The following is a 19,248-nucleotide window of genomic DNA, read 5'->3' on the forward strand; positions in this document are numbered from 1 at the left end:
TGTTTCCGAAAACCAAAACCAATTCACCTAATTCAGAAGAACACTGATGTAAACTTATAAAGGCATAATATGATGTTTGGGGAAAGCTGTCTAACACTGTAAAAAAAATAAATAAATAAAGATAAATGATATATTTGGGAGTCTAAAACCTCAGTCCTGATAAGAATATGATTCAATTTGAATGTAAAAAGCATAGTCTCTCTTCCACACTATGCTTTTTCCATACTTATTTTTAGAGATAATACTTAAATAAATCACCAGAAAGCAAGATGATTATTAATTATTTACTTATTTGGAGCCAAACCTTTTTAGTTTTCACTGAATTACTTATTTACAAATGAAAAAACAGTTCAGAAATCCCCAACATATTGACCTAGAACATAAACTGCACATCTTTTTCCTCTTACAAAGCTATTTTTAATATGAGCAATTATTAATGCATTCATTTCTAAATGGAGGGAAAAAATACTGCTCTACAATTAATGTAGTGTTGAGTCCAGTATTTTTCCATTTCTGTTAAAAAGCAACAGACTGCCCAGTACTCACAATGGAGAAGTGAGATGTGACATTTGGTGCAGTCAAGAACACTTCTAACACTAGGACAAGACCTTCTTCCTATTTCTATTGTGGTTCTTTGCCCACCCAGCACCCATTTCCCAGTGTTTTCATGTGTGTGCCCACCCTTTATTATGAGGTAGCCCATGTGCTTCAGAGAGAGCTGATCTAACCTCCAGCCCTGATTAGGTTAAGGGGACCATTTTACCCTTTGTCACTGATGAACTCAATAAGGCAGGGCTAAGCCAATCACTTTCATGAAATGTTCTTGGCTAAAGGGATTGGTGAAACAATTGGCAGGTAACCCATTACTGGCCAGTAAAACATAATTAGTTATTGCTCAGGGCACTGAAAAAGAGAGATCTTTGCTTCTATTAGAGAACCACTGGAACAGATCACCTCTCCTTCTCTGAACTTCAATACTACATGAGGCTTGACACGTCCCAGCCATAGCAGGGAGTGGTGGCTGATTCAGGGAAACAAGGCAGGAGTCCTGAGCAAACGAGGTCTGACTTCTGTCCCACAGAACGTTTTCCTTTAAGTGAACAATGCATTTCCCATCTTTTATTAGCTTGAATTTTCTTCCTTCCTATTATACGTAATCCCAAATACGTTTTTTGACATGTCCAAGAATGTTTTTTAAAGGACTCTTCCTAATACACAAATACAGAAAAACAACCCAAATGTTCACAAACTGTAGAACAGTTAAACTATAAAATTCAAACGATGGAATATTATATGGCAATGAAACAGAATAAAGTACTGCAACATGAAACGAGAGGTATAAATCTCAAAGACAAAACCTTGAGTTTAGGAGGCTAAATACAATGGATCCATTTGCTATCATTTCATTTATATTAAGTTCAAAAACAGACAAACTAATCCATGTTGATAGAAGTCTGAAGAATAGTGGTTCCCTATAACCCAAAACACTTTGACAATATTCTTTGATCATAATCACAATACTTCTTCAAGTTTTATATTCCAGCTTTCTCTACACATTAAAAGGCCTCTCCCCTTACAACTGCCTATTCTGTTCTTTTAGCAGTTTAATTTCATTTTTCCCAGCAAATCTTTCCTGCTTTACCCGGAATCAATCTAATCTCAAATATCTAAATTTACCGGGGGTGGAAGGGGTGCTGGGGCGTGGATATGAACACACGTAAGTATCTATTTTCTGTGCATCTCAGTACAAAATATATTTGTATACCGTATGATGCCTAATATACTCAGAAGTTTCATTATTTAAAAAATAGTCTGGACTCGAAACAAAACAAAACAAAACAAAAACACCCCACATCAAAAACACCTTATAATAATTATTTTCTAAACTACTGTCGCTCAACACCGACATTATGCAAATGGAGGTAAATGCAGAAGCTCATGGTGTCAGAAATGTTTAAAAAAAAAAAGGCCGTCTCTTAAACTGGAGATTTTGGACTCAGAAGGTCTGGGATGTATTTAAGATAGGCGAGTATATCTTTGACAGAGTTGAGAATCAGGAGTGATATTTTTAAAAGTAGCAAAAGAAATGTTGTGTGCTTGCTGTTGTTTTAAAAATATTTTGTAGACTTTTGCAGTCCCCTGGCTTGGGGAGTCGGTTCCCCATAGTGGGAGACCTGGCTTTGGACTTGGCCTTCTTACCTCACAGGGGGTGAAGGCCATGGGCCAACAGGGCTGGAGCACTGCTGAGTTTCCAAGCCCCCCTGGCAGGTCAGGCATCAGGCCAGGGGGTTGGCGCAGGTACGGAGGTGTTCTGTGGGGCTGGTATGAGGTTGGTGCCCCAAGGCAGCCTTGAGACCTCTCAGCCAGAGGGCAAGCTGGGAGCAGAGAGAGAGAACAACTCCGAGGGGGTCCTCCCCGTAGCCCTGTGCTCCCGCACTAGAGGCTGTGAAGCTGTCAAGAAGCTGGAGCAAATCCCTGGGGAGTCCCAGAACAGCAAAGTTCTGCAGAAAGACCTGGAATAATTTGCCAAGCTCCTGAAGCAGAAGGGGATCACCCCGAAATAGACTCAATGTGGGGCTCACGCTGAGGGTTCTCTTTGGGAAGGTGTTCAGCCAAATAACCCTCTGCCATTTGGAGGCTCTGCGGCTCAGTTTCAAGAACACGTGCAAGCTGGGGCCCCTGCTGCAGAAGTGGGTGGAGGAAGCTGACCACGATGAAAATCTGTAGGAGATAGGCAGAACAGAGACCCTCGTGCAGGCCCAAAAGGGAAAGTGAACAAGTCTGCAGAACCCAGGGAGAGGCACCCTGTGGAGCATGTGCCCGCAATGCCCGAAACCCACCCTGCAGCCGATCCGCCACGTGGCCCCGCAGCTCGGGCGTCACAGGGATGTGGTCGGAGGTTGGTTCTGCAATCGTCACCAGAAGGGCAAAGGATAGAGCGATGAGTATTCACAAGGAGAGGATTTTGAAGCTGCTGGGTCCCCTTTCTCAGGGGCACCACTATACTTCCTTCTGGCACCAGTGCCCCATTTTGGCATTCCAGGCTACGGCGGCCCTCACGTCACTGGGCTGTACCCCTCAGTCCCATTCCCGGAGGGTGAAGCCTCTCCCTCTCTGCCTGTCAACACTCTGGACTCTCCCATGCATTCAAACCCAGGTGCTGGCCCTTCCCAGGAAATGGGGGTTGGGAGGGAGGGAGGGCTGCAGAGGAAAGGGGGAGAGCTAAGGAAAGAGGACCTGGGGTTTGTACCAGGCTTTGGGATTAAGTTCTTCATTCCCTAAGAAAGGATTTGGGAACACAAAGGGTATGGGGGCAGGGAGTTTGGGGGACAAGTTGGAGGGAAGGTAAAGTTCAAGGATGTTCTTGTTTTTAATCCCCACATCACTTATCACTTTGTTCTTAAATAAAGAAGGCTGCAACACAATAGGTGGGGGGAAATGTATATTTGACTTAGGAGTAGAAAATTGTGTAATAGCAACAGCAAAAGACTACTTGAAATCTTACCTGAATCCAGGTATTTAATGAAAGAAGATAACAGGATGGGGAAAACACTTATCTTCCACATATATCATAGAACAGAGAACAAGACAACCCTGAAAATTACATTTGATTTGAGACAAGATGACTATAGACTTTCTTAATTAACCATGCCAACAGGCTTAAAGACACTACTAGGGACCACAGAGCTCCAAAAGCATCAGATCCTAGTAGACAGTTAAGAAGAATACATTAAAGTTCCAATAGGGTTTAAAAATTTATATGGTGATGTAATTAATAGTAGAAACTTGTACAAACTTCAGCCTTTGTCACATCCTATTCAAGCAATACCTTAAATCTTGTCCCAAAATTCCTTTACCCATTATCTGAAGAGGTCATTCCATTTTAACTATCGCTTTATATAAGAATTGTTCTTTTTAAAAAATTGTATTTAAATACAGATGCCCGTATCCTGCTTCTCATTCATCTATCAGTTATCCTATGAGACAATGTAAAAACTCTGGCTTTGGTATTAATTACTTATGTGATCTTGGGCGAGTATCTTAATCTTAGTATGCCTCAGTTTCCCTATCTACGCATTGGGGTTAATTGTACCTGCTTATAAGAAATTATCTAGTGTATTACATTAGATAGCTTTTGGAAGGTATTTAATAATGTCTAGTACATGGCAAAAATCCAAGAAAGTTAAACTGTGGCCATTACTATTAATGTCTTCTCTCTAAGTTGGCAGCAGCATACAACTTGTAGCTGCTACAGAGAAGGTAAGTGGAGGGACTCACAAAGAACTGAGAGACTGATCCAGGAAGAAAACACCCTTTCTAAAACTGTACTTCCGGTTCTAGTATATAACCCATGGCTGCCTTGATAAGCAGAAAAATTCTCTCTACTCTTTCAATGCTATTTGATATTTCGAAATAAATTAAAAATTAGAATCAGAAGAAATCAAACCAATTTTAAAATTAAATGTGTTTATCCATGATTTGCCCATGCCCCTCCCATAAATACTAGATATTCTAATATGTTCCCCTAGGATAGTGTTTCATAAACCATGGTCCTATACCACTAATATTAGAATCACCCCAGGTGAGGCAACTCATTAAAATGCAAATTATTTGGTTCCCAGCCCAGACTGAATGAAGAAATGTAGTGGTGAGCGGGGAGAGGTTCTGAGAACCTTCAATTTTTGCAGTCGCCTGAGGTAAATTTTTATTACACTTAGATGTGCAAAATAATAATCAAGGGCATTGGTTTTCAAGTGTGAGTCTGACTAGTAGCATTCGTGTCACATAGGAACTTGTGGGATATACAAAATCTCAGGCTCCACCCCAGACCTGCAGAATCAAACCTGGGCATGTGCCTTCTAGGTGATTCTGTGGCATGTTAAAGTTTGAGAAGTACTGCTTTACAGTCTTGCTATTCAAAGTGTGGTCTAAGAAGCAATGCTTAGGCATCACCTGAGAGTTTGTTAGAAATCAGAAATTTGGGATTGCAATGTCATCAGCTTTGCTCTTTCCCAAGACTGCTTTAGCTATTTGGGGCTTCACCCCAATCCAAATAAGTCAGATTTTAAAATTTGAAAAGATGGCCAAGTTATTTCTATGCACATTAAAAATCTGAGAAATGTTGGGCTAGGTCAGTGTTTTTCAAACTTCTATGAAAGTAAAAATATAACTTTCTAAGCTCCTTCCCTGGAGATTCTGACTTTGAGGGTCTGGAACGATTTTAAGACTTTTTATGTATTAACATGAACCTTAGGTAATCAATGTTATCAGCAAAGTTTAGGAAATATGGCTTTGGAGACAAATTCCTGGGTACCACCTAAATCATAAATCATTGCTGTATATCAGGTTTCTCAATTTTGGCATTATAAACATTATGGGCCAGATAAATTTTTGTTGGCAGGGCCATTCTGTGAGTGTAGGGTGTTCGGCAAAGTTCTTGGCCTCTCCCCACTAGATGTCAGTAGCAGCCTCTCCACTCATGACAATTAAAAATATCTCCAAACATTGACAAATGTCCCCTAGGGGAAAAGAACCCCCCCATTCTCCATCAAGAACCACCACTGTAGAAGGCAACCGTTAGAGTTACCTATTATTTTATAATACGCTACTCAGAAGCTTAGGAGCTTAAAACAATAACCATGTGGTTCTTCTTGAAAGCCAAGAACTTAAGGCAGGGTTGGCTGAGTGGTTCTTCTGCTTCACGTGGCATCCTCTAATGATACTCCCTTGGTTGCCTTCTATTAGCCTCTGAACTGGAATATCCATAAATACCTAACATCTTGTCATTTAGGGCTTTCTCCATCCATGTGATGGCTCAGCATTTGGCCGCCCAAGCCAAGGTTCTTTAAAACATGGTGGATGGATTCTCAAGAGAGAAAGCAGATGCTTCCAGGCTTCTTAATGGCTAAGCATGGAATTGTCACAGGGTTATTTCCTCCATGTTTTATGGATCAAAGTGAATTACAAAGGCAGCCCCAATTCAAGGGGAGGCACACGGACCCTATGTACTACAGGATGGAAGGGTTGACAGCGGTCACCTTTGGAGACTACTTACCGCCGTGAGTTTTGCAGATACAGTCCACTTTAAGAACAGAAATTGCTATACTATGTTTTTTTTTACACATCTCTAGCATGTTTATCTAAAACACTGAGAATTCAATAAAATATTGTCCCTTAGCATTCCTTTTTTAAAAATTTTAATTCCAGTATAATTAACATATAGTGTTATATTAGTTTCAAGTGTATGATATAGTAATTCAACAGTTCCATATATTACTCAGTGCTCATCAAGATTAGTAGTGTGCTCTCAATCCCCACCACCTATTTCACCCATCCCTACCCCCACCACCATCCCTTTGGTAACCACCAGTTTGTTCTCTATAGTTAGGAGTCTATTTTTTGGTTTGTCTCTTTTTTTCTCCTTTGTTCATTTGTTTTGTTTCTTAAATTTCACATATGAGTGAAATCATATGGCATTTGTCTTTTCCTGATTGATTTATTTCACTTAGCATTATACTCTCTAGATCCATCCATTCTATTGCAAATGGCAAGATTTCATTCTTTTTGATGGCTGAATAATAATCCTGTGTGTGTGTGTGTGAGAGAGAGAGAGAGAGAGCGAGAGAGAGACATCTTTATCTATTTATCTATTAATGGACATTTGGGCTGCTTCCATAACTTGGCTATTGTAAATGTTGCAGTAAACATAGGGGTGCATGTAACCCTTGGATCTAGTGTTTTGTATTTTTTGGGATAAATACCCAATCGTGTGATTATTGGATCATAGAGTAGTAATTGTTTGAGCAACCTCCATACTGTCTTCCACAGAGGCTGCACCAGTTTACATTTTCCCCAACATGCACAAGTGTTCCTTTTTCTCCACATCCTCACCAACACTTGTTTCTTGAGTTTTTGACTTTAGCCGTTCTGACAGGTGTGAGGTGATATCTCATTGTGGTTTTGATTTGCATTTCCCTGATGATGAGTGATGCTGAGCATCTTTTCACACTATGTCTAGACATTCCATTAGACTTTTTAGTTTTTCTCCTAAAAGATGCACTGTGGAAAGGAATTCTTCTGGCTTTCCAATTTCATTGCCTTCATTTAACCTCATCCCCATTTTGGGGTTTAGACTTTTTGAATTATTACATACTGTAAAGTATACATAACTAAATTGTAGAGGGAGATGAGTTTTTACAGCCTGGACCGGGATATAGGTTATCAGCACCCCCAGAGCCTTCCAGTCACTACCTGACTCCAAAAGTAACTACTGAATTCTATCACTGTGAATTAGTTTTGCCTACTTTTCAGTTTCACGTAAATGGAGTTGTAGAATGGCTTATTTTGCTCAATATCATGGGTGGAAGATTCATCTGTGTTGTTGTATAGAAAGCCTGACCCTTTTTACCTCTCCTTGAGTGGTATACTTATCCTACATCTCTTTTCTTCTCTTTCACCCTTTATTTCTCAGCTGCATTAATATTTTTAAAAAGTTGATTCTCTAGGTCTTCTGATAAAAACTCATCATCAGACCCTGTATCTCTACTACTTTCAAAATAAAATCTAAATGCTCCACAATCTCATGCCAATCTATTTTTCAAATCTTACATTACTTACTAACCAGAATACCCAACCGGGATCCCACTTAATCTTTGATGTGCCCCATGTTTTCACTCAGCCTTTTACCATAGTCCAGATGGAGATATGGATCTCCTCTCAAAGTCCTGTCATTTTTGTTTTTCCTTACTCACTTGAGTTGGCTGGGCTTTCAATTATGACTTTTTAAGTAACTATACATTCCTGTAACTGGTCAGTTGAGATCTAAGAACATAAGATTGTTAAGATTGTTTCTGACTAGGCTAGAGAAAAACCTTGGGGTAAAAAGTATTTCTTCTTTGAGATATAACCTCAATTATAAACAGAAATTCTCAAAATATAAAACTTGACTGATACTTCAACACATAACATGGTCAGAAACAGGTAAAATAGAAGAGGTTCAGAGAAACAAGTGAACAGAGATCAAGTGAATAGAACTGCCTTATCTTGAATAATTAATCATCTTCCGTACTACAAATATGTCAGGAGAAAGAGTGTTGGTTGAGTCTCTAATAAACACAGCTTTGGAGGGACCATCTACAAAGAATCAAAGGCATCAGAGAAGGCTAAGAGTCTAGGAAAAAGTAATTATCACTGACAGAACTGCAATTTTTTTTAAACATAGAGTAATAGTAGAGATGAAAGATGTCTTTAATTATTTGAAAGAACATTATTTGTGCTTCCACTTAGTCTAGAATTGGGTCTAATCTGTGTGTGTCAATATGGTATAAACAGCATAGCACACAACGATCTCCCATCATCAGAGGTGGGAGCCCTGACTTAGGTTAAAGTTTTGTCTAATATAGGTAGTTCCCAACTGCTGGTATATTAACTAGAAGCATGAGAGTCACTGTGGTACTTTTTACAAGGCGAAATCTTCTAGTACCACTTCCTAACCTACTGCATCACATAGAACATAGTGTCTAAGAACATGCATTTTTAAGTAAGTGCCTATCAAGCTATAAGACCTCCTTTAACTCAAGAAATGTTTGCCTTTGATAGCAAAAGGTGTAAGGAAGTGTTTCGAATTGTTCCTAATTCAAAGGATTCTTTGGATTTCTAAGCTTAATATGGAAAACATTTTTTCCAATTACCTGAAGCTCCATCCATGTATTCATTCATTCGTTCGTTCGTTTGTTCATTCATTCATTCTATATTCATTGGGTGGCTATCATATGTACTTACATGGAGTTAACACAATGAGTCAGGTCCCTGAACTCACAGAGTACCCAAATTGACAGGGAAAACAGACATGAAACTAACATACAGAAAACAAATTTATAATTACTACTATGTCAAGCCATACAACTGTGATGAGTATAATGAAAGAAACTATGGCTTGATGCAGAAATGCTAATAAGGAAGTCTGATTGAGACTGGAGGTCAGAAACATCCCCACTAACAAAAAGGGCATTTAAGCTGAGGCTGAAGTATGGCAGGGGATTTTTCAGGCCATGAATGGTAGAAGGGAATTCCAAGCAGAGGGAAGAGCACCTATGAAGACCTTGAAGTGGAAAGAAAGAATTTGTGTTTGTGAGGAACTCAAAGAAAGCCTGTGTGTTTGAAGCAGAAAAGTGGTCCAAAATGTCGCTGATAGTTAGACAGGGGCCAGACCATGCTCGGTGTGATGGCTGATTTTATGCGTCAATTTGTCTGGGCCACAGTTCCCAGATATTCAGTCAAACATTATTCTGGATGTTTCCATGATAGTGATTTGAATGAGATTAATATTTAAGTAGGTGGACTTTATGTAATGCAGATTGCCCTTCATAATGAGGTTGACCCTCACCCAACTGTTTGAAGTCCTAAACAAAGCAAAAGAATGACCTCACCAGGAAAGAGGGAATTCTGTCAGAAGACAGCCTTAGGGCTTGAACTGCTACATTGTCCCTTCCCTGAGTTTCCAGTCTGCTGGCTCACCCTTCAAATCCAGGGCTTACCAGACTTTTATATATACACATATATTCTCTTGGTTCTGTTTCTCTGGAGAATGCTGATTAATACAACAAAAGTTGAAAACCTTATGATACATATTTTATTTTGCCAAACATTAGAATGGGAAGCCATTGCAGAGAAGTAGCGTCAGCAAATATTGGTCATCACACATTTAGTTTTTGTAGATACATTTTTATCCTAGTATCTCCATATATAGACTTCTAGAAAGGGCTACCAGATTCATAGTGTCCCCTTAGCCCCTTTATCTCTTTAATATTCTCTCCCATGCATTTTATATCTTTCCTTTATCCCCCTATTATTTCATAAAGTTCAATCTCAAAAGTTCTGCAACCTCCTGTTTTAAAGGTTTTGCTGGGAAAAAAATCACTGAAATAAAGCAGCTCTGAAACCAATTTAACTCCATTGCTCCCAGCATATCAACTACATATAGTTCCAAAATCCCAATATTCTTTCTCTAGAATTTGCATGCACAACATATGTCATTGAATGACAAGAAAAAATTCGGCCCAGATCCCCAAGTTAAAACAAATGCCAATTTATTTTCCTCTCTAGAAATAAATCTGTAAAGACTTTTCTTTGAATTGTGGTGCATGGTAGGGAGGTCTTCTTGTGATTTATTTTCATAGCTCCCATACAAGTGAAGTCACCAAACCACATCTAGTGAGACAGAGGCACCGTGACTGACTCACTAAAGCACGGAGGGTAGCAGAATTCTTCTTGAACAATTCACACAATTCAGAGAGCAACTATAGCTCTCAGCTTTCTCACTAAGCAATACCTGCAAGACTTGGTTTTTAAAAAATCATGAATGATATTTGGGCTTGCATCCTCAAATATGTTTTTTAGAACCTACTATGTACAATGTCAGGTCTTAGGAATTGGATGACTGATAACATACACTAGTCATTCAACAAAAACATGATGCATGCCAAGTCCTGTTCAAGCCTCTGGGGATACAGCAGTAAATAAGAAAACATGAGGCATGGATCTTTCCTCTTCTATTGAATCTTCTTTTTTTTTTTTTTAATTCTGGAGGGGGTTAAATAGACTATAAAATGATAATTAAGCAAGATAATTTCAGAATCCAATAAGTGCTATGACTATAATCATAAAAAGAACAAACACTTAACATATATTTTGTGCCAGAAACTGCATGAAGCATTTTACTTACATGAACTAATTTTACCTTCACAACAACTCTATGAGACAAGTACTATTATTATCTGCTTAACAGATTAGGACCCTTACTCATCAGGAGGTTAATGAATTTCGCTGAAACTAGGTAGAGCCAGGATGTGCCTCTGGGCCTCTGACTCCAGTTGTCTGTGCCTCTCATTTCCATGTTAGGTGGGTGGCTATGATAGGAAGGCACTGGGGTCCACTTAGAGGGAATAGTCAGAAAAGGCCTCCCTGAGGATTGATGAAGCTCTGAGACATAACTAAAGGATTCAAAACATTCCAGAACCCCAAAACCCAAGGATTCAAAACATTCCAGAACCCAAAAACCCAAGGATTCAAAACATTCTAGAACTCAAATGATGTCAACCATAAGTAGAAATATGACATCTAAAATAACACAACAGTAGCACCTAACATTTTTGGAATGTCCCCTAGTTGCCAAACTGTGTTGAGTGCACTAACCATCAGCTCCATCTCAGTGAGTCCTCCCAATGTGCCTCTGTGGTAGTGCTATACATCCCCGCTTCAGTGAGGAAAACAGGAGTTCAGCGATAATAGACAGCTTGCCTTGAGTCAGCAGGAGACCAGGAGTGATTCTGTGTACAGAGTGTAGAAACATTTGGTGACTGTAAAGGCAGGTGAATTGGAAACCACAAACTGAAAGAGGAAAGAAGAGTGTCTTAAGTGAACAGAAAATATATTTTATACACAGAGTTTGTTTTTCTCTTCATTAATGGAGATGAACTATGTGGCTTACTAGAGGATGTCTCAAGCAGAGAAAACATTTCTATGTGAAAAGAAATGGAGGAGAACAGAATTGACATTTATTGCTTATTAGTTCCATATTAGGCACTGTATTCAGTGCTTTCTGGAGCCTGTGAATTATAACTTTTAAACTTGAAGCAATCAAGATCCCCACTAGCAGCTAAGGGTACTAAGTTCAAATCTACACTAATATCTGTCATTCCACTAATGCTTGATGCCATGAGGTTTCTCACAGGTGTCAGAAGTCTAGTCTCTAGTTGTATATTTATGTGCCAAAATTTCTATACTTTTTGTTGTTGCTAAAGCTCATATTTTAAACATACCTCTTATTACCTGTTAATTTAATAAAGTACCCCAACATCTTAAGTGATGCGAGTCTATGTGACTAAATGAAAGAGAGAGCAAGAAAGAATAAGAGTGAGAGACAGAAAAACAAGAATGAAAGACAGCAAGAGATAGAGAGATAGAAAGAGAGAAAGAGAATGAATAGAAATGGGTATGTCACAGAACACCTTAGCTGTCACAAATGCTTCAAAGAAGTGGTGCCCATGTATTATCATTTTTTACCTCAGTATAATTCAGAACATTGTTTGCTTGTTTGTTATTTGCACAATAGAAGTCAGGTCCCTGGTAGACTTAGAGGAAGTAAGAGGTCCACTGAATCCTTGGGCTTCCCAGAGTGGTCCAGTGGTCAACAAGGTTTCATGTTCCATCACGGAACTTCTAAGATAAATACAATTTCATATTCTAATCATCCTTAAATGATGAAAAAGGGACTAATGAAAGCAAATGAACAACTTAAGAGTCTGTCTCTGCTTATAACCAAACCCACACAATCAGAAATCAGTGACCATTTCCTTTGACTGTGGTGTTTCTCTAGTTCATAGACATTAATTCAGTTATCCATCCTTGCGGTCACCTGTTTATCCTCTCAATAAACACACACTGAGCACCTATTAATTATAGGCCTACGATCTTAACCAGAAGTATAGTTACAGGAATCATGAGCCTAGAGGTAATGACCAAAGTCATGGACCTGGAAGAGATTTCCCGAAGGGGGGGAAATCAGTGAAAAGAAATGAGGGAGAGCAACAGAACCCCCTGGATAAAGCTGACATTGAAGCATAAAGAAGTATGAGCCAGGGAAGGAAAACTAGATGAAATGGTTGGAAAATTAGGAGGAAAACAGAAAAGGTCTAACTTTTTTAATAAGAAAGGAGGGCTTGACAAGATCCAAAACAGATGAAGACTGGATTAGTCCAGAGGCTTAGGTATCCGGGAGGTTCCGGGAAGATTTTCCCCTATGACATCTTAGTGCAAGGTTGGAGGTAAAGGCCTGATTACTATGAATTAAAAAGTGAAGGATGGGCATTGAGTGGAAACTGTAATGGGAGATTATCTACTTGAGGAGTCTGGCTGTGAAGAAAAACAGAAAGAGTGAGCAATAAAAGGATATTCTAAGTCAAAGGACAATTTCTAGTGTAAGATGGAGGTGACAAGCACATTCACAGGCTGTGTGGAAGGAACCAGTACAGAAAGAAAAATTGGAAATGCAGGAAAGAGAGAACAGAGGGTCAAGAGTTACTCAGATCAAGAGCACAGAAGCAGAGATATGTAACCTTTGAAGATAAGACACACCTTTTCCTCCGGCACTGAAAAAGAGAATGAAATTAGATGCAATTCTATATTTTTAAAGTATAAGAAGAGGAAGTTGAAGGAGAGCACATCTAAAAATTCTGTTTTTCCAGGTGACAAAGGCAAAGTTCAACTAACCACTGGGAGAGTGAGGTAGAGAATTTGAGGGGGCTGGTGTGGTATGAAATACCTATGCTAGAGAGGGAAGAGAGGCGAATCAAGGACATTTAGAATTACTGAGTAGACACAAAAGAACCATCTGAGTTTGACATTCACTTCATAGTGTTGAGCTACCGTGGCATTTCTTAAAGTCTGTCCCACGGTCCACCTGAATTAGATTTTCCTGGGGTACTTGCTAATAATGCCAATTTCTGGATCCCATTCCAGACCCTACTACATCTTCTCAGTTGATTCTGGTGCTCACTGAAGTCTGGAACCACCGATCTGGACAGTTTCTCAAACTTTCTCAGTCCCCAAAATCACTTGTGCAGATTCTTAGACTTGGACCAGATCTACTGAATCAATATCCTCAGTAGAAAGTTCTGGGGGTCTGTACTATTAGTGAGAGGCCTCAATGTTTCTGATGACCAGTCAAGGTTAAGAACACAGATCTCAAGTTCAGATGTGATGGGAGTTGGCAGGAGTATTAATAATGGTGTATGGGGGCACCTGGGTGGCTTAGTAGGTTAAGCATCTATCTTCAGCTCAGGTCATGATCCCAGAGTCCTGGGATCAAGCCCGGTGTCAGACTCCCTGCTCAGCAGGAAATCTACTTCTCCCTCTCCCTCTTACCCTCCCCCAACTCATGCACACACATGCTGTCTCTCTTTCTCTCTCTCCCCTTCTCTCTCTGAAATAAAAATCTTTAAAAAAGTAATGGTTTATGAGTTCACAAAAGATGATTTTTTAAATTTTATTTTTAAAGTAATATACAGTAAAGTTGACATATTTGTGTCTATTTGTAAGAATTTGGGAACATATATAAATTTGTATAATCATCACCACAATCAGAACAGTTGAATCAAGCAAAAAAAAAAAAAAATTGCTTGTGCATTATAGTCAAATACTGCCCTAGTCGCTAGCAACAAGTGATCTATTTTCTATCACTGTAGTCTTGTCCTTTCAAGAGTGTCTTATGTTATCATAAAGTGTGTAACCTTTTGAGATTGACTTGTTTCATTCAGCATAATGCCTTGAGATTCATCCAAATTGTTGCTTTTATCAACATTTTGTTCCTCTTTATAGCTGAATAGTATTCCAGTATATACCTGTACCGCAATTTATTTATATATTTACATATTAAAAGACATTCAGGTTGTTTTCAGTTTTTATAATTATGAAAAATTCTGTAATGAAGACATGCATACAAATTTTTTGTGTTAACATAAGCCTTCATTTCTTTAGGTAAAGAGCTAGGAATAGGATTTCTATAAAATGGATTCTTAATTCATTAAGAAATAGTTATTGAGCAGTCATTATGTATAAATTAAAGTTTTAACTGTCTAGGTGTAGAAAAATTACCACAATGTTGAGTAAGGAGCAGAATGACTTTCAACATGAGGTAGAAGAGATGGACATACCCATGGTTACTGCAAAACAGTCAATGGTGTGAGGGGTAAGGGCTCATGGGAGAAGCAAAGACTGTGTGTGGGGTGAACAGCAACATATTCAACCTCAAGGTTGATATGATTATATGGAAGGACCACTTTCTCCTCTCATTGCCATAGCTAATATAACACAACCCTGTGGGCTTGAAAGCTGTAACAAATCTAAAGCAAGTAAAACAACAAAACAAAACAGAAAGCAAAACAACTTCCATTGATATTTTTGCCCACCACTATACCAAAAGATTAGCACATAGTATGCAGTCAATGAATGCTTGGTAAAGAAAGAAGAGTCATGCATATGTATGCTGGGGGCCAGAGGGCACGACTATTTCAGAGGAGGTGGGTCAGTAAGAGTGCAAGTCGTTAGTGCTGTAGGAAATGAGATCAGATGCATTTAAATCATTGTTTATATTGTGAAAGCATTGCTTAGGGATGATGGGAAACAGATTCCCATATACCGGTACAGCTTTTATAGGATGCCTGCCTTACCTCTAGCTGAGATGAGCCAGTGGCTGTACTTGTCCTCCAAGTCTAGCACAATACGCCACTCAATGGCATGTGTTAAGCGAGGGTTCGGCTGTGCCTATATGTTCTACACGGGGAACCCCATAGTAAAAAACAACCCAACAGTAAAATGCTTGCAGGAGAGGAAGCCACAGCATAGTCACAAGCCTGAAAAATGATGGTCTCTAGAGCTTTGGCCCACGCCAGCAATCAGAACTGGCAAAAACAAAGCATCATGCTAGTACAAATTGAACTCTTCATGAAAAAGTTTGTAGAATAAAACAAAGTTGTCCAGGAAGTAAGCAAGAAGGGATGAAGGGCTATCAAATCTTGCTTCCAAACAAGCAAATAAGAGACGTAGAGTATCCCTTGGCTTTAAAAATAGGCCCAGGAAGCCCCTTTGTCTAAAAACAGTACATATCTGTTTTGAAATCCACTTCTGAATCTTTATTTTTGACTAAGACAACATCCATTCAAGGAACATTACCAGAAGAGACACTGTATGTGGAAGATAAGTAATTGACAGCCTTAAGCTGGTCAAGGAATATCTTGGCTTATTTACATGAAATGAAGGCCAAATGCCTGCTTTCCTTTGATCAACATGCTTCTAAAACCGTGCATATTTAACAAGACTATCAAGAAAGCCGAGAGATGATGTTTGCAAATAGCATCAAGGACATGTTACTTGACTAGAGGATAACCACAGTAATGACCATGGCTCCTGGTTTAGGACATGAGTCAGAAACAATACAGACGTGAGGACTCTATCGTTGTTCAACAACCTCTCAGAAAAGAACAATTTGTTTACCATGAAAGTTGTTTGTGGAAAATGCGCGTGTGCACATGTGCGTGTGTATGTGTGTGTATAAAATATGCACGGCAATGGTCTCGGCAAAAGAGACGATGCTTAGTCATTCTAACATACCAGTGGAGGAATAACTATCCCTCATCCTGCAATGTTTTTCTACGATGCTTTATATTTGATTGGCAACCATTAAATTCCCGAGTCCCTAGGGAGCATATAGGTGCAGGAATTATTCCTATCTGCTTGCTGATGGACACCTATTTTAAATTTACCCTGCAAACCAGCTCTTTGCATCTTCCTTGGATCCATTATCCCATTACATAAGACAAAAGTTTGAGGTCATTGTGCTTCATGTTTCTCTTCCATCTATCCATACTCAACTCTTGCTAAGCTCCATAAACATTTCTTAGACTATTTCAAGGGAATAACAACACTAAGTGATAACAACAGCAATAGCAGACATCTTTCATTGAGCATTTAGTATATGTCAGATGACCTAAAGACTTCACAGCACTAACCCTCACTACAAAGCCAAGAGTCAGATAATCCTCATTTGACAGATAAGAAAATAAAAGTACATTAGAAAGAATAATACCTTGCTCAATATCATAGCAGGAACAAAGAAGAGCCAGGAGTTGTAGGAGAAAGCTGAGAAATCCAGAAGGTAGCAAGTAGGAAAGATCAGTCTTTAGTCTCTAACCACCCTTGATTCATTCCTCCTCATATGTGCATGTGTGTGCGTGTGTGTGTACCTAAGATACCTATGTGTATAAGTGAATATATACATGTGTATATATATATGCATCATACATGTCTATATATGGAAGCTCTATCTATGTGTCACTATGTGGCTTCTGGTTTCACTGTTATGGAAAATAAACACCTGGCAGCTCAGTCCATTACCACAACCACCTCTCACTCTGGCAGAAATGGCTAACACAGAGCCAGTGGCCATACCACAGATCTATGACAGGAAAGGGGCCACTCAGCCAGGAAGTTAACTTCCAAAATCTTTTATTTTTAGATGAGACCACATAAAGAGCTACTGTCAACAGAGAATAAATGGAAGGGATGGGAGTCACTTCAAAACCAAAGTTTTTAAGAAGTAGATATGTCTGTCACTCTATATCTCTTCACTGTTTGGATGCAATAATGATGCAATCCTATGGAATGTCAGGGACACAAGATGATAAGAGCCTGAGTCCCAAAACCACCACACAGGAGAAAGCTACACACCACCATCACCATCACCATTAAAAACAATAAACTGTTTTTTGTATGAGCAAGAAATAAACTGTTTAGCTGCTCAAATGGAGAAATCTATTTGTAACCACCGTTTTACCTTCCTTGCACATTCAAGAAGATCCTTTATTCTAATATTTTTACTCATCATTTCCTATTACTTTCACCTGCAGGAACCCGAAAATTTGTCCCAAAATGGCCAGATAGTAAATATTTTAGGCTTTGAGGTCCACAAAAGGTCATTGTGGCATATTATACTTTATTTTTAATGACTCTTTAAAAATGTTCAGAATAAAAGTCTTGGGGTGCCTGGATGGCTCAGTCAGTTATGCATTTGACTCTTGATTTCGGCTCAGGTCATGATGATCTCAGGGTTGTGAGATCAAGCCCTCTGTCGGGCTCCACACTGGGCATGGACCCTGCTTGGAATTCTCTCTCTCCCTCTCCCTCTGCCTCTCCCCCAGCTCTCTAAAAATAAATAAAATAAAATAAAAGTTTTTGAAAAGTCTTCACTTGAGGGCTATATAGAAACAGGCTGTGAGATGGATTTGGCATGTGGGCCATCGTTTGCCAACCCTTAACTTAGGAATATTTTGTCAGGCTAAAATTTTCATTACGAATCATATAATGTCACATACCCACTAACAAAGTTATTTGGGGCTACACTTCCTATTTTATTAGCCATGAAGTTTTTCTCCTAGAATTCAGACTCTTCCTCACGCCGGTTATGCTAAACTCCCATCTTCCAGTTATTCTCTAAAACAAGACCATCTCCTCATTCCCCCCTTATACTCATCCCTTGCCCCATGTGTAGACCTCCCTTGTAGAGTGCTTATCCATGATCTTGCCCAAAGTTCAATGCCATGTACAAGACCAGTCAATGCCCACTCTATGTCTTTCTTCCTCCATAAACCTTCACCAGTAAATTCTAATCCTTCCAGTTTTCTCTTTCTTCTGAGTTTCTGAAGGAGGAATCCTACATTATACTATTTGGCACTTAATTATATTCTTGGGAATCAACTACGCACCAGTATTGTTCCAGGCCCTGAGACTGCGATAATGCATATGTCATATCCCTTGCCATTGAGAAATTCATGGAGGACTAAACAGACCAGCAAGCAATGACAATACAAGGTTATAAGTGCTACCAATGAGAATCAGAGAGCAGTGTGGGAAGTACATAGTGAATAGTTCATCTCATGCCTTTTTTATTTTGTTTCAAAGGCACATCTTGTTGCTAGCTCAAGAAATGAAGATTGTGTATACATGTTTGTGTGTTCTCCCCTTTTGTGTGGTGAGAGTATTTCACAAGAGCATTCATTTGATGGAGATATAAGAATTCAGATCAAATCAATTATTAATTTTGGCATACTTATATGAAAGGCAATGTTTCAGATACTTAGCTATACTAGAAGCAATAAAATATCATTTATAATTATGCTAGTTTCAGGAAAGTTTTGTAATTACTAACCATAGATGACTAATTAACACCAGATCTTAAAATAAAAATAAAAATGGAAAAGTAATATAGTACAAGGGCGACTGCAATTACTCCAGAAAGACAGGCTAAAGATCATTATTACAATGATATATGAAATGTATCTCTGAGCTACACAATAACCAATACAAATATACACAATAGAGAGAGATAGACAATATTGTCTGATGAAAGAAAGAGGATCAGTTAACCAGTATAGTTGAATTTTCTGGTGAGATATTTATTTTTAAAAAATAACTATGTCCTGAACTTACTCATTTTAATAAATCAAACCAAAATGTTTTTAATGACCAGTTAGGAATAATACCAAGGTAATCAGTACAAAACCTTTCTGGCAGTAAAACTTAAAGAACATGTATTGCCTGGATTCTTAGACAAGGAAATGTTCACATGTAACAATTTAAAAAAAATCAACTCTAGGGGTGCCTGGGTGGCGCAGTCGTTAAGCTTCTGCCTTCGGC

At 38.9% G+C, this 19,248-nt stretch overlaps 1 protein-coding gene and 1 pseudogene across 3 annotated transcripts in view; one reads left to right on the top strand and one right to left on the bottom strand.

Annotated features, from left to right (window-relative positions):
• GRM7 (glutamate metabotropic receptor 7) overlaps positions 1-19,248 on the bottom strand; it is an 853,586-nt gene that overhangs the window by 502,357 nt on the left and 331,981 nt on the right. The gene's annotated exons all lie outside the window — the stretch shown is intronic.
• LOC123799218 (POU domain, class 5, transcription factor 1 pseudogene) lies at positions 2,325-3,282 on the top strand (annotated as a pseudogene).

Source organism: Ursus americanus, chromosome 14 (assembly GCF_024610735.1).
Source record: "Ursus americanus isolate L20-20 chromosome 14, mUrsAme1.1.p, whole genome shotgun sequence".
NCBI lineage: Eukaryota > Metazoa > Chordata > Mammalia > Carnivora > Ursidae > Ursus > Ursus americanus.